This window comes from Trachypithecus francoisi, unplaced genomic scaffold, assembly GCF_009764315.1.
Source record: "Trachypithecus francoisi isolate TF-2019V2 unplaced genomic scaffold, Tfra_2.0 Contig00722, whole genome shotgun sequence".
Taxonomy (NCBI): Eukaryota; Metazoa; Chordata; class Mammalia; order Primates; family Cercopithecidae; genus Trachypithecus; species Trachypithecus francoisi.
Genome location: NW_022680849.1, coordinates 46,376 through 63,610, shown reverse-complemented (window position 1 = coordinate 63,610; position 17,235 = coordinate 46,376). Strand labels below are relative to the sequence as shown.

The following is a 17,235-nucleotide window of genomic DNA, read 5'->3' as shown; positions in this document are numbered from 1 at the left end:
ACTCTGTTCATCAGACCCGAGATGCCCCCTGGTTAAGCACATCTGGCCTATGAACAATAAGGGGAAGGAATGGTTCCAAAGACTGTACTATGCTCACTCCACCATCCTCTCTGAAACTATCCTGACTTCATGAGCCCTGGGTCAGAAGCTGTTTCTTTATACCTCTAGGTTTTGCCTCACAGCCTAAATCCTGCCCCATTTCCTACATCTTGTAAATTTTGACAAAACCTGTAGAGTCTAGATCTTCATTCCTGACAGGCCAAAGGGAGATACACCAGAATTCTGTCCCTCTGAGACTGCAGGACATCTCAGCTTCCATCAACATGAAATTTTGCATCAAATATAGTACTGCAGGTCCACCTCACAATGAGTAATGGAAGTTGAGACAACATCTCAGACCCTGTACAGTTTTTGGCCAAGCTCATTTAGTTTGGCAATGTTTTTACTCTATAAATCAATTGCGAAAACACTTAGGATTCATATTATTTAGTCTTTTAATCAGTCTGTCTTTATTTTCAATGTATTTACTACACTTTAGCTTAATATTTCTTATAAACTTTGATGCAAAATTCTCAATATAATAGTGGCAAACCAAATCCAGCAATACATCAAAAAGCTTATCCACCAAGATCAAGTCGGTCTCATCCCTTGGGTGCAAGGCTGGTTCAACATATGCAAATCAATAAATGTAATTCACCACATAAACAGAAATAAAGACAAAAACCCCATGATTATTTCAGTTGACTCAGAAAAGGTCTTTGATAAAATTCAACATTCCTTTATGTTAAAAATTCTCATGAAACTAGGTATTGATGGAACATGCCTCAAAATAATAAGAGCTATGTATGACAAACCCACAGTCAACATCATACTGAATAGGCAAAAGCTGGAAGCATTCCATTTGAAATTTGGCACAAGGGAAGGATGCCCTCTCTCACCACTCCTATTCAATATAGTGTTGGAAGTTCTGGCCAAGGCAATCAGGCAAGAGAAAGAAATAAAGCATATTCAAACAGGAAAAGAGGAAGCCAAACTGTCTTTTTTTGCAGATGACATGATCCTATATCTATAAAATCCCATCACCTCGGCCCAAAAGATTCTTAAGCTACAAGCAACTTCAGCAAAGTCTCAAGATACAAAATCAGTGTGCAAAAATCTCAAGCATTCTTATACACCAACAATAGACAAGAAGAAAGCCAAATCACAAATGAATTCCCATTTACAATTGCTACAAAGAGTATAAAATATCTAGGAATACAGCTAACAAGGCAAGTGAAGGACCTCTTCAAGGAGAACTACAAACCACTACTCAAGGAAATAAGAGAGGACACAAACAAATGGAAAAACATTCCATACTCATGGGTAAGAAGAATCAATATCATGAAAATGGCCATACTTCCCAAAGTAATTCATAGATTCAAGGCTACTCCCATAAACTACCATGGACATTCTTTACAAAATTAGAAAAAACGACTTCAAAATTCATATGGAATGAAAAAAGAGCCCATATACCCAGGACAATCCTAAGCAAAAATAACAAAGCTGGAGGCATCATGCTACCTGACTTCAAACCATATTACAAGGCTACAGTAACCCAGACAGCGTGATAGTGGTACAAAACAGACACATAGACCAATGGAATGAAATAGAGATATCAGAAATAAGACTGCACATCTACAACCATTTTATTTTGGATGAAAACAAGCAATGGGGAAAGGATTCCCTATTTAATAATAAATGGTGCTGGAAAAACTGGCTAGACATATGCAGAAAACTGAAACTGGACCCCTTCCTTATACCTTATACAAAAATGAACTGAAAATGGATTAAAGATTCAAATGTAAAACCCAAAACTATAAAAATCCAACCCCATATAAAAGTGGGCAAAAACTGGGTGCAGTAGCTCATGCCTGTAATCCCAGAAGTTTGGGAAGGTGAGGTGGGCAGATAACTTGAGGCCAGGAGTTCAAGATCAGCCTGGCCAACCTGGTGAAACTCAGTCTCTACTGAAAATACAAAAAATTAGCCGGATGTGGTGGCAGGTGCCTGTAATCCCAACTACTCAGGAGGCTGAGACAGAAGAATCGCCTGAATCTGGGAGGCAGAGGTTGCAGTGACCCGAGATTGTGCCACTGAACTCCACCCTGGGTGACACAGCAAGACTCTGTCTTAAAAAGTGAAAATAAAAATATTTTAAAAAGTGGTCAAAAGATATGAACAGACACTTCTCAAAAGAAGACTTATGCAGCCAACAAACATATGAAAAAAAAGCCCAACATTACTGATCATTAGAGAAATACAAATCAAAACCACAGTGAGATGCCTTCTCATGCCAGTCAGAATGGCGATTATTAAAAAGTCAAGAAACAACAGATGCTGGTGAGACTGGGGAACAGGAACACTTTTACACTGTTGGAGCGAATGTAAATTCAACCACTGTGGAAGACAGTGTGGTGATTTTTCAAAGACCTAGAATCAGAAATACCATTTGACCCAGCAATGCCATTACTGGGTATATACCCAAAGGAATATAAATTCTTGTATTATAAAGATACTTGCATGCATATGTTCATTGCCACACTATTCACAATAGCAAAGACATGGAATCAACCCAAATGCCCATCAGTGACAGACTGGATACAGAAAGTGTGATACATATACACCATGGAATACTATGCAGCCATAAAAAGGAATGAGATCATGTCCTTTGCAGGGACATGGATGAAGCTGGAAGCCATTATTCTCAGCAAACCAATGCAGGAACAGAAAACCAAATACACATGTTCTCACTTACAAGTGGCAGATGAACAATGAGAAAACACAGACACAGGGAGGGGAACAACATACACTGGAGCCTGTCTGGGGGTGAGTGGGGAGGGAGTGCATCAGAATAAACAGCTAATGCATGTGGGGCTGAATACCTAGGTTATGGGTTGATAGGTACAAAAACCACCATGGCACACACTTACCTATGTAACAAACCTGCACGTCCTGCACATGTATCCTGGAACTTAAAATGAAATAAAATAAAATTTTTAAAAACTTTATTTTTTCTAAGTCTTGTTTGCAGTTTTCAACGTGAACTTTCTAGTAGACATTTATCATATATAGAATTATATAGTTGATTTTTGAACAACTATGGTTCTGCCATTCTTTAAAATGCAAATTCTTTATGAATGTGTGTGTGTATATGTACACATATGTGTGTATATATATGTGTGTGTGTATATATGTTTGTGTATATATATGTGTACATGTATGTGTGTGTGTGCATATATATATAATGCTCCTGGTCTTCTGTTTGAGTAGGCTGAGAGGGAGGAGGAGGAGGAGTGGTAGTTCTTGCAGTCTCAGAGGTAGCTAGGTGGAAGTGAATCTGTACAAATGAAAACATGAAGTTTTAATTTGTAAGTGTGAGTTAAATAATTGTACACCTGGACATAGAAGTGGAATGATAGACATTAGAGATCTGGAAGGGTGAGAGGGTGGGAGGGACAAATAATAAACAATGGTTCAGATATCTGGATTCCTAGATCCCAAATGGTGTACAATTATTTCTCTTTAATTTGTGTCCATTTACCAGCAAGTTTGAGAGGAGTGAGCCAAGCTCAGAAAGGCATTCAGCCCTAAAATCAGATGTGCATGGCAATGGGCAGAAGTACCCTCTCCCTTTCTCAGAACAAATCCAAGCTTCCTTTATACCCCTTACCCACGGGAAAGTTATCTTCCAAAATGTATTTCTGCTGGAGGCAAAATGTTTTATATTTTATGAAAAAAAAGTTTAACTTCGTAAAACTTAGAAATTAATATTGGAAAAACAGCAGGGCACTCTCTTTGGGACATAATCTTTGAGACACTTCAGCAGCATGTACAGCTTGTAATTGGTCCTGAGAAAATCCAGACAGCATAAACTTGAGAATGTTCATGAGGAATAGAAAAGTACACATTTACTCACGTATTTTACATTAAAGTTTATCAAGGGTAGAAATTCAAAAAATCTGTTTTACTATGAATGTTCACATGAAAGTACAGACATTCACCTAAATTTTCCTGAAATTATTTAAAAATTAATTTGTCATTGGTAACAGAAACTTCCAAACATCTCCATTTTACAAGTCTCATTATCCATATTTTCTCTAAAATATTCAGAAGTAGAAAAAAAAAATACAGATTAAAATAGCTCATATTTTTCAAATTTCAAATAATTGTTCAGTAACTGGGAAGAAAGGTTTACACAAATTGGAAATTCTGTATGTATATAGAAATTAATAAGATGAGAAAATTATGGCAAATAATAGGGGGCTTCAATAAGTTCATGCAAAATAACAATTATGAAAAAACTATGCATGAACTTTTAGCTTTTGCATCAAAACACACATATACTAGTTTATTTTAACTTTTTTTTTTTTTTGAGACAGGGTTTCACTCCCCTCACCGAGGTTGCAGTGCAGTGGAACAATCTCAGCTCAAAGTGACCTCTGCTTCCTAGGCTGAATCGATTCTCCTGCCTCAGCCTTCCAAGTAGCTGGGACCTTGTCCGGCTAATTTTTGTATTTTTTGTAGAGGCTAATTTTTGTATTTTCTGTCAAGGCAGGGTTTTGCCATGTTGTCCAACCTCCCAAAGTGCAAGGATTACAGGCGTGAGCCACCATGCCCGGCCCTGTTTTAATATATCTGAACAGGATTTAAAACATCAGTCTGAAAAGAGCCACATGAATTCTGCCAAACTTGAATTCTGCCAAACCTGAAACAAGAACAAACATCAAATTTATGGTGAAGTTGGGGTACAAAAAAAGGTGAAAAAAATTATTCTTTATGAAAAGTCTATGGGAAAAATGACCTGAAGGATCAGTCGTTTACAAATGGATACCTTATTCTAAGAAGAGATAAGACAATGTTGAAGATGAAGCCCACAGAGGAGGGGCATCCATTCCAATTTTGGAGAGGAAAAAAAAATTGTTTCTATGCCCTAATTGAGGAGGACTGACAATTAACAAGAGATATTATAGCCAACACCACAGACATCTCAATTGGTTTGGCTTACACAATACTGACTATAACGTGAAAGTTGAGAAACTTTACATTTGATGAGTCCCGAATACCCTTGTGCCTAGATCAGCTGTGGACAAAAGCAGAGCTATTAGGGACTATTTTGAACAAGCAGAATCAAGATCCTGAAGCATTATTTTGAAGAATAATAACAAGGAGTGACACTGGCTTTATCAATAGGATCCTGAAGGCAAAGCACAATTAAAGCAATGGCTACCAAGAGGTAGAAGTGGTCCAGTCAAAGCAAAAGCAAACTTCTCAAAAGCAAAAGCCATGGAGGTTTTGGGGATGCTCAAGGCATTTTGCTTGTTGACGTTCTGTAGGATCAAAGCACCATAATATCTGCTTAGTAGGAGAGTTCTTAGAGAAAATTAGCAAATACTTTTGCAGAAAAGTACCATGTAAAGCTTCACTAGAGAGACCCTCTGCACTACAGCAACACTTCTGTTCATTCCTCTCATCAAACACTGGTAATTTTGCAAGAGTTTTCATGGGAAATTATTAGGCATCAACATTACAGTCCTCATTTGGTTTCTTTTGAGCTTATTTTTCCTAATCTTAAAATAACTGTAAAGGGCATCCCATTTTTCTTTATTAACAGTAGAAGACTGCATTGACATGGTTAAATTCCCATGACCTTCAGTTCTTTAGCAATGGACTGAATGGTTGGGATCATCCCTTAATGCAGTGTCTTGACCTCAGTAGAGATTATATTGAGAAATAAAGTTGATATTTTTATTTTTATTTTTAATTCCATTTTTCACTGACATTTTTAAATCCTTTCACAATTCACGTTTGTCTCAAAGGTATTTAAATTTAGAAATCATATCAAGTGAGGTTGGCACCAAGATGGCTGAATAGGAACAGCTCCAGCCTCCACCTGCCAGTGTGAGCAACACAGAAGATGGGTGATTTCTGCATTTCCAATTGAGGTACCAGGTTCACCTCACTGGGGCATGTTGGACAGTTGGTGCAGGACAGTGGGTGCAGCCCAGTGAGTGAGAGCTGAAGCAGGGAAAGGCATCACCTCACCCAGGAAGCACAAGGGGAAGGGAATTCCTTTTCCTAGTCAAGGGAAACCGTGACACACACCTGGAAAATTGGGTCACTCCTACCCTAATACTGTGCTTTACCAAGGGTCTTAGCAAACGGCACACCAGGAGATTATATCCCACGCCTGGCTCAGAGGGTCCCAAGCCCACAGAGCCTCTCTCATTGCTAGCACAGCAGTCTGAGATCTAACTGCAAGGCTGTAGCAAGGCTGGGGAAGGGGCACCCGCCATTGCTGAGGCTTAAGTAGGTAAACAAAGCAGCCAGGAAGCTCGAACTGGGTGGAGCCCACTGCAGCTCAAGGAGGCCTGCCTGCCTCTGTAGACTCCACCTCTGGGGACAGGGCATAGCTAAAGAAAAAGTAGCAGAAACCTCTGTAGATGTAAATGTCCCTGTCTGACAGCTTTGAAGAGAGTAGTGATTCTCCCAGCACGGAGGTTGGGATCTGAGAACTGACAGACTGCCTGCTCAAGTGGGTCCCTGACCCCCAAGTAGCCTAACTAGAGAGCCTAACTGGGAGTAGCCTAACTGAAGTGTACCTCAAGCAAACTCCAATAGACCTGCAGCTGAGGGTCCTGACTGTTAGAATGAAAACTAACAAACAGAAAGGACATCCACACCAAAACCTCATCCATACGTCACTATCATCAAAGACCAAAAGTAGATAAAACCACAAAGGTGGCGAAAAAGCAGTGCAGAAAAGCTCAAAATTAAAAAAATCAGAGCACCTCTCCCCCTCCAAAGGAATGCAGCTCCTCACCAGCAACAGAACAAAGCTGGACTGAGAATGACTTTGACAAGTTGAGAGAGGAAGGCTTCAGTTAATCAAACTTCTCAGAGCTAAAGGAGGAACTTCGAACCCAGCACAAAGAAACTAAAAACCTTAAAAACAGATTTGACGAATGGATAACTAGAATAACCAAGGCAGAGAAGTCCATAAACGACCTGATAGAGATGAAAACCATGACACAAGAACTACATGACAAATGCACAAGCTTCAGTAACTGACTCGATCAACTGGAAGAAAGAGTATCAGAGATTGAAGATCAAATGAATGAAATGAAGCGAGAAGAGAAGTTTAGAGAAGAAAGAGTAAAAAGAAATGAACAAAGCCTCCAAGAAATATGGGATTATGTGAAAAGACCAAATCTATGTCTGATTGGTGTACCTGAAAGTGACGGGGAGAATGGAACCAAGTTGGAAAACACTCTGCAGGATATCATCCAGGAGAACTTCCCCAACCTAGCAAGGCAGGCCAACATTCAAATTCAGGAAATACAGAGGGCACCACAAAGATACTCCTCAAGAAGAGCAACTCCAAAACACATAATTGTCAGATTCACCAAAGTTGAAATGAAGGAAAAAATGTTAAGGGCAGCCAGAGAGAAAGGTCATGTTACCCACAAAGGGAAGCCCATCAGACTAACAGCAGATCTCTTGGCAGAAACTCTACAAGCCAGAAGAGAATGGGGGCCAATATTCAACATTCTTAAAGAATTTTCAAACAAATTTACAAGAAAAAAACAAACAACCCCATCAAAAAGTGGGCAAAGGATAAGAACAGACACTTCTCAAAAGAAGACATTTATGCAGCCAACAGACATGTGAAAAAATGCTCATCATCACTAGCCATCAGAGAAATGCAAATCAAAACCACAATAAGATACCATCTCACATCAGTTAGAATGGCAATCATTAAAAAGTCAGGAAACAACAGGTGCTGGAGAGGATGTGGAGAAATAGGAACACTTTTACACTGTTGGTGGGACTGTAAACTAGTTCAACCACTGTGGAAAACAGTGTGGTGATTCCTCAAGGATCTAGAACTAGAAATACCATTTGACCCAGCCATCCCATTACTGGGTATATCCCCGAAGGATTATAAATCATGCTGCTATAAAGACATGTGCACACATGTTTACTGCAGTACTATTCACAATAGCAAAGACTTTGAACCAATCCAAATCTCCATCAATGACAGACTGGATTAAGAAAATGTGGCACATATACACCATGGAATACTATGCAGCCACAAAAAAGGATGAGTTTGTGTCCTTTGTAGGGATATGGATGCAGCTGGAAACCATCATTCTCAGCAAACTATCGCAAGAACAGAAAACCAAACACTGCATGTTCTCACTCATAGGTGGTAACTGAACAATGAGATCACTTGGGCACAGTAAGGGGAACATCACACACTGGGGCCTGATGTGGGGTTGGGGGAGGGGGGAGGGATAGCATTAGGTGATATACCTAATGTAAATGACGAGTTAATGGGTGCAGCACACCAACATGACACATGTATACATATGTAACAAACCTACACGTTGTGCACATGTACCCTAGAACATAAAGTATATTAAAAAAATCATATCAAGTGTGAAATAAAGAAATTATATAGAGAGAGGGAGAACAGAATCTATAAATATGCATATTTGTGTGCATACATCCATATACATACATATGTGTGTGCATGTAGTAATTTTATTCTCCTAAAGCAATGCCTCTGCCTTCCACCCTCACTGTACATGTCCTAGTCCTGTGATGTCCCTGGAACTGAGCACCTGATTTCCTTCTCTGCCTCCCACATGAATAGGGAATAGAAATGGAAACTACACTCTGTGGTTACTGTTATGAAAATCCATGTTCCCCACAGGCTAGTTTGGCATCTTATATTCCAGTTCCCATTGTAAAAAAAAGCAAGCAACAAACAAAAACTACAAAAGAAAAAAATGAAATATTTGAAAGTCTAGAGCCACAGAGGTTCCGGATTCACCCACCACCCACAGTGACCTCCGCCGCCCTCCAGACCTGAGGGCAGATGCGCCTGAACAGCCTGCCTCTTCATCATCCATGAAAAAAGGTGACCTTAAACTTCAATAGATTTTACTCTGGTTCAAAAGGAACCAGGTCAACATTCAAAGTCAGTGGTCTGACAACTCTAAGCTTTGGCCAGAAAGTATTGGAAACATTTAACGTGCAATGGATGAAGCAGCCTGGCCCCACTGCACACAACACACTCGTGGGGACTCAAAGGAGGATACTTAAGATCCGCTGGGTGGAAGTGAGGACAGATTCAGAAACACAGGGGGTAGGGGGGTCAAACCAGGAAGGCTCAGGCCCTCACCTCCTCCTAGGCCCTGCCCCTCCAGAACTTGCAGTTTTTTCTGACCCGGAAGTGGATTTCACTGATGGAAAAGAAGTTCAGTATTTCTGGTCCAGCCCAGTAAGCTGCTCCCATCGCCCAGCCTTCCACACTCCTGCAGACTTCACAATCCCTACTCCCACTAACCTGACAAGGGAGTTATGCATTGCCTGGAGACCGTCCTTGGCCTACAACCCCGCGATGGGGTCCAGGGTCTGTGTCCATTTCTGGTTAAAATTGCTCTAAGGCTGGTTGCTGTCTTGGCCTTCCCTGCTTCCTCTGTTCACTTCTCCTCTCCTCAGCCCATATGAAGCTTTTACGCAGGAGATGGATTATCACCCCTCTTGGAACATCAAGGACACCACCAGGACACCGCACTGTCTCCTTGACCCTGGGATTCTGCAGATCTCAGTCTTCTCCTGAGGTCCCCTCACTCCCTACCTCATTTTTTCCATCCTTCTGGGGCCTGGGTCTGCTACACCTCAGGCTTCCTCTTCACAATCACAGACAGAGGGAGCCCCCTTCATCCTTGGGCTCTAGCCACAGTTCACCTGCTGCAGGACACTCAGTGGCTTTCAGTAGTTCATCCAGATATCCAGTTGGAAGTGGGATTTCCTGGAAGGAAAGCAGGACCCCAGAATTACACTGAATTCTAATGCAAGAGCCCAGATTCCCCTTCTGCATGGGACATTAAGCTGCAAACACTACATAGGCACTTAATGCTCAGCTGCCCTTCTAACATCTGGTCCAGTTGTGTCCCTCCGCCTTGGAATATCTCAGAAAATATATCTCCACCTAGAGTTGTTTAAACACATCATCCTATGTGATTCCAGACCATCAGGGGGTGCAATGGGTCCTCACCAGAATTTCCACTCTGCTTGGAAGACTTAGAAAACCCTGAGGCTGCTCAGAGGATCAGATTCCCATTTCTGTGTTTCAGAAAACCTTCAGTCTTCCCCGGACAAGTGAGGAGACGGAAAATGTCTTGTCTCTGGCACATCTTTTGCAAGCAATGGCGGCTCCCAGGAATCAAAACTATCAATGAATGTATTTTTGAGACTCTGGTCAAAAGAAGAGTCATTCTGCAATTTCAGGTAGGATGGAGTGGTTCTGTGGCTCCTGGGGTGATTCTGAAAAGATCTTCACTCTCACAAGGACCATGGAGGACATTTCTGGCATTTCCAGACCAGGAGGAGTGACAGATGGACTTCCAGTGTTACTAGGAAAACTTTTTTTTGGACAGCTTTGTAATAAGAGGATCTTGCTTTGGCTTTCAGGCCTTCACATAGGTTACTTAGATCATGGAAGTGCTTCTGTATTTCTGCGTAGGCTCAGGATGCCTTCTCAAGTCGTCTCTGCAATTATGAGACAGTTGCTGTCTAAAGAGGTCACTTAGAATAACACAAGAGGCTTCACCTTCAAACGGACACCGGACAATATAGCCACAGTTCAGCCAAGATTATCTGTGTTTACATACCTGTAAAGTAACACTCCTAGTTACCTCCATTAACTTGGACATCTTTCATGAATAGAGAAACTCTAGTGATTGTTATATAATAGCTGCCACAAAAATTAACCAATAAAAATAAATGATAAATGAAAAATAATTAATAATTATGATAATGAATGCAATGACCTAAATAGTAAAAATTTTAATACTGGTGACAATATGAACATAAGGATACAAAAATCAATGTGGAGATTCTCCTAAATATATGAAAAGTTCACAAATTGGGTCCTCATTGTGTCATTTGGAGTCAGCGTCAAAGAATTTCACTATGAAATGTGTTCCATGATGGCAAACATGAGAAACAGGAGGTGAAAGGAAAGCAAGCCACAGGAGAGCGTGGGCTAATAGGACCACTGGTATGCAAACCTCTCTAGTCAAGGACTGCCAGCCAGAGGTGAAGAGAGTTTGGCTTGTGTCTTGCCTACCACTGGGCACACAAAAGCTTTCAGTAGTGCAACCAGATGGCTGGTTTGGCCTGGCTCCCTGCAAAGAAGACATGTATCTGATCCCCACCAGCCCATCCGTCCTGGAACTCAGAATCCTACATGCAGTAAACATGAAGCTCCAACCCCATAGCTGACTTCACCTCCTTACTGTCCTTCTGCCATCTGGTATTTCAGGTGCTCTCCAGCTCTGGACTTCTTGGCTCCCCTACCTTTACCAAGTGAAGTCAGGAGGTATCATTCTCAGTGTTCTCCTGCCAGTCCAAGGTGAAACTCACCAATACAGGCATACCCTGGATGGACTTCCTTCGAATATTTAGAAAACAATGAGCTTGCTCGGGGATGGTCTGAGCTCTAGTAGAGTTACAGTCTCCCATGGAAATCTGAGAGGACTTAGAATATTCTCAGAGGCCTAAGCAGTCCAATCTGCCCTGGAAACATCAGGAATGATATACTTGGACTTCCTGAGGCTCCAAACTTTTTCTAAATAAACTCAGAGGTTACAGAACCATTTTTCTCTCGGGAACTGAAGTGGAGTTATTTGCCTTTTGCCAGCATCTCACTTTTTTTATTTTCTAAGTTAGCTTTTGAGCCCAAAAGTAGATATTTCTTGTATTTGATTTACACAGGGAGCTTCCTAGAATGCCCATGCATCTGGATACTTTCTGCATTCACTCAGGTATTCACAAAATGCTGCAGTTCTACTGAAAATCTATGAGATGACCATTTGATCACCCGAGCAACTTTAGAATGTGTCTTCTATGGAAGCCCTGGAGCCTCCCTTCTGGTATTTCATCCATTGCTGGTACTGAGTACCCAGGGCGAAACCCTCCATCAGACATTGTCAGCAATTCCAGTATGGAGATGGCACTTACGTGATGGGGCTCAAGAATCAGATGGTAGAAGACCAGCCAGGAAGTGAAGTCTCAGTAGGCTTGGGGGCTTAATGTTCGATGCACACCAGACTTCTGAGACTCAGGAAGCGGGTGTGGATCTGTCTGCCCAGTGCTTCTCATCTACAGCCTGGACCAGCCATTTCTTAGGGTGAACTACTGAAAGCTTTTGTATGACCTGTGTCAGGCAGGACTCTGGCCAGACCCTTTTCCATAGTCCATTTGTAATGTATTTCCACGTGGCACAGGCATCTCCACTTTTGCCCAAGCTCTCATGTGGCTCAGAATTATTCTCCCTACTGCCACTCTTCTTTGCCATCACACAAGATATTTCAAGATGCAGCCCCAAGCCTCTCCCTGTAGTCAATAACATGAGGGCTCATATGGGAACAATGTCACAGGCTTACAGGAATATGTTCTTAAATATCTGCTTTTTTATTATTCTCTTCATTGAAATGACATTTATATCGTCACCATTATGATTGTTATTAATGTTATTATTATATGGGTACAGTTCTTTATCATGGATATACCTGTGGTAGTTATTATGCAATGTTGAATAATTTTTTTTATGTTCTGAAGACTTTAATTTGCTGAAGATGATTAAAAGACAACCTTAAAACATACATACCACCGCAACCCCAAGACTCCTACTGTACTACCTGGTGTCCTGTAGAAGAATGGACTTCCTGAGTTATTCTTTTATTTTTCAGGCAAGTATCTATTCATACCAGCATAGGAGATGGATGAAGTGCACCCTGATCTTGCCATGGGCTCAGAAAGAATTCATACATATGCTTTATGTGCTAGCAACTGTGTGTGTAGGCCTGTGAGCCCTAGAATGTACTTTCTTTCACCAACTAGTCCACCTAAAATTTCCTAAGTCAAATTCCCCCTCCATGCTTGGATAGATCATGAATGGCTTTCTGTTACTCACCTAAGATGAAGGTATACTGCTAAATTAGGTTTGTGGCCAAGAAACTTTTACCTGTAGTGGCAGGAGAGGGACTACCTGTTCACCAGAGTCTCTGCAACATTTTCTTTTTCTTCTTTTTGCGATAGAGTCTCGCACTGTTGCCCAGGTGGAGTCCAGTGGCACAATCTTGGCTCACTGCAACCTCCAACTCCCAGCTTCAAGCGATTCTCCTGCCTCAGCCTCCTGAGTAGCTGGGTTACAGTTGCATGCCACCACGCCTGCCTAATTTTTGTATTTTTAGTAGAGACCAGGTTTCAGGCTGGTCTCAAACTCTTGACCTCGAGATCTGCCCGCCTCGGCCTCCCAAAGTGCTAGTATTACAGGCATGAGCCACTGCACCCAGCCTCTGCAACATTTTCTAAGTCAGTACAGTAGTTCTTTGAACCACCTTTTCAGTCAAAGAACTCATGAAAAAGTCCTCCAAGAACTTGTGACCTTCTGGAAATTGTCAAAATCTCTACAGGTGTCCAGAGTCATCCAAAGCTGTATTGCAAACCACTGACTGGGTTCCACCATTATTAAAGCAAATGCAAAATATGCCATGCCACCAAAAAAAATCCAGAAGCCATGGTATTTAGCTCTTTCCATCTTTCTTGCCTCCTGCAGGTGGGAGAGTACTGAGTATGATGCCATCCTACAGCCTCTGGAGGACATGCCAGTGCCTAGAAGTACCAGTAGAGAGGGGCCATGAAAGAGCAGATGACAGCCAGGTGGTTGGGAATGACATTGTCCTGGGGTTTATTGCTTGTCATGAACTCTGCCACTGGGCAACATGTACGGCTCTGGACCCATGCCTTCTCTGGATCCCTGCCCCATCAGCCAGCTATCTTATCTCCTGAAAGCTGGTAGGTGTTGGTCAGCATGGTGTTGCAGGACCAGGGTTATATTAACATTCCCTCTTAGGCTGAAACACCAGAAGTTAACACAGGAGTCCCAAAGTGTGTACATGCCAACCTCCAGATTGTTTTTCTTCACGTTCTAGATGTTCATCCTTGATTTCTGGGACTTGAAATAACCCTACACCGCCAAATATTTATGCCTATTATCCACTTAGGGAAAACTTGTATGTCCCAAGTCCATAGGGTTAGTATTATTATCAGTATTATAACCACTAGTACTAGTATCATGATGATCATCATTCCTGTTAATATTCATCAATATTTTTATTACTACCATTGTTAATATGGATTTTTCATTATTGTACAGCAAGGAATATAGTTTATCCATTCACAAATGGTGTTCAGTTACTAAAGATGACTACAAGGCATGCTCTGCAGACATATACACACACAGCTGTCCTGGAGACCCAGCTTTGCCACCAATTGCTCTTTAATAAGATGAGCTCCCCCAATACCCACCAGTTTTTCAGGACTCGACCTGAGCTGGTTGGGCTAGACCTGGAGGAGTTTCCTATTCTCAGCTGTACCCAGAAAAATTTTAAAGACTCTTCAGAGGCCCAATAATAGCTTTTGGCAGCTTCCAAGACCAGGGAGGGTTTCTTGGCCATTCAGAGCCATTCAAATATTCTAAGTAAGCTCAAGGAACCAGAAACCCCACTTGCAGTCATGAAATACCAGTGAATGGCCTCTGTGAGTCTCTTCAAGTTTTTCAAAGATAACCGCCTGGAAAGGCTGGCCAGGAAGCCACCCAAGCCCATCCCTCTACAAGATGTTCTATGTCAGCCAGGGACCCAGTGAATTGCCATTGAACAGAAGGGTGGAACAGACACAGCATGCCTGAGCTTCTGGAAACATTCTAAGTGCCCTTGTTGGCCCAGAAAAGACTGGTGCTGCCATACGAGGCACAGATATGGCAACTTAGCCACTCTAGGAACCACACAAGGTTTAAAGGCTCCCAGGAAGTCCAGGAAGGGCAAACATGGCCTTTTAGAGCCATCAGATTTTACTCTAAGTCTACGTGGGAGACAGTGCACTTGGCTTCATAAAAACACCAGTGGAGGTGCTATCACTTGCCCCAGTATCCGGTCTTTTCCACCTCATCTCAGAGCCAGGCAGCCACCATTTCCCAAAGCTGCTGTACAATGAAAGGGGAATATTCTAGGTGCTCTCCTGTGCCCACGAAATTCTGTGGCTGTACTAAAGGCAGGAGTTGTCCTCCGGAATGCTCTTCAGGAATCTGACAATACTAGTCAAGATTAAAGAAGTTCAATTTAACGTCATACAAAATCAATCGCAAAAAAAAAAAAAAAATGCATAGTGAGACAAAATGATGAACACATCTGCTAATAATCATGAATGACAATAACAACAATGATGATCTTAGTGATAATGCCACCAACACCGTTAATGGCAATAACAATAAACCTGAGGTAATGGGTAATGGGTAACCCGATTCACCGATGTGAAGGATGGCGCCAATTTCTGGCCTTACAGAAATAAAGGAAAAGTAAACACCTGAAGGAGGAGGAGGTGAACCTGGATAGAGCTCCCGTCAGCCTCTGGGCGCTCCTTGGTGGAAGGAGAGGTACTTGGTCCTGAGCCTGCCCAGGATCCACCCGCACCAGAACCTGGGAGTCCCAGTCCTTGGATGGGCTCAGTCCCACCCAGGCCAGACGCCCCGGAGCCCCGGAGCCCGGGTCCTCCAGCCCTCGCTGCCGCCGCTCCTCGCGGAGCCGCCCCCCCCCCCCCCCCCCCCCCCCCCCCCCGCGCAACCTCAGATTCAGCACCGCTCGGCGAGGGCAGCGCCAAGGATGCTCCGGGCCCAGCGGGGGCATCCGGGCCCAGCTGGGGCATCCGGCCTCTATGGGATACGGACGCCCTGAGGGCGCGGAACAGCGCTGCCTGCGCAGGGCCCGCCATCTTGGGCCTTGCAAAAAGAGCGGCCCCTTCAACGCCCCCATCCGGAACCTCCCCGGAGGCCACAGCCCCAAAGCCAGAGCGGCGGCCCCTCCCTCACGCTGGGTTAAGAAAACTCAGGTCTTCCGTGGAGACCGGGCTCCCGCGGGAAGCCGACCGCGCATGCGCCCTGCATGGCCAGACCGATGGGTTTCATTGCCCTCTGTCGGCCATGAGGTGGCAGCACAGGAGGTTTGGCCTTTACTGCTTAGTGGCGGACCTGAGTCTGAATCACTGAAATTCAGGTATGGATTAGTCAGTACCTTTCTTTTGGAAGATCAAATGGAAATTGAGTACGATATCTTGTGCTTTAATTAAAGAAGATGGGAATAAAGAAACAAATTCGAAAGTTAGTATACAAAAGTCGATTGATTCCCTCTATGTGAAGGGAAGAAGAGCTTGAATAAGAGAAGCATTCTGTGTTATGCTTTAATGCTGGAGATCAGCCACCATGCATTTGTCAAATCCCGTAGAATTTCACAGCACAAACAGTACATCTTAATGTGGCTCAGGACTACATATAATGTCAGCCACAGTTTGAGGGTAAATTCCATATTTAATTAAACAGATTAAACAATAAATAATGTTATGAGCTCTGCCTGGACACAATCCTTGCCTCTCCAACCAGTTTGCTAAGGGGTCGAATTTCTTGCTCATTATCCTCACACTTGACATAAACCCTGGCTGCAGAGTAAAATCAATCACTTGTGGTGATTTTTTAATATAATGATGTGTCAATTTCAACCATGGATAAGGCTATTTAGCCTTAGTAAGGCCTATCATATTAAGATTGTACCTGTTTTGCAAAATTTCAAGTCATCATCCCACTTGTTATTCAGGAAACATTTTCTCTTGAGTTTTAGGTTCAGTACTGAGGCTCCTTGATGGACAATACATTTTCCAATTCTGAGGACAAGGCAGAGGAGGCCCCCTCTGTGAGAACTTTCATTTTGCTTCTGGAAAAGTACATGCATCTCCTTTCAAGATGCTAACCGTGTTTTGTCCAGTGTGAAATCTCACATGTGCCACAAGTGTTACTCTGTGAAGAAAGGATTTCTCATGATTTTTCAAGGCATAATTTCTCCAGTAAGAAGTCTGTGGTATTCCAAGAGAATTCATTGCCCTTGGAAAGACTTTCCCTTCTTATTTAGCTTATAAAGGATTTCCTCTCTTATTTTCCATTTTAGCAGCATTTTATCACTGTGTTTTCTTGTGAACATCAAGCCTAGTGCTTGGCTGAATGTTTATTCACAGAAAATACAATTAAAGGGTTCATCCAAGTAAAGTTTTCTTACGTTATTTGACAACAAATTG

The 17,235-nt window shown here is 42.4% G+C and overlaps 1 pseudogene; it reads right to left on the bottom strand.

The window, feature by feature from the left end:
* Positions 1-9,745: 9,745 nt before the first annotated feature.
* On the bottom strand, positions 9,746-16,870 carry LOC117088095 (annotated as a pseudogene).
* Positions 16,871-17,235: the final 365 nt, after the last annotated feature.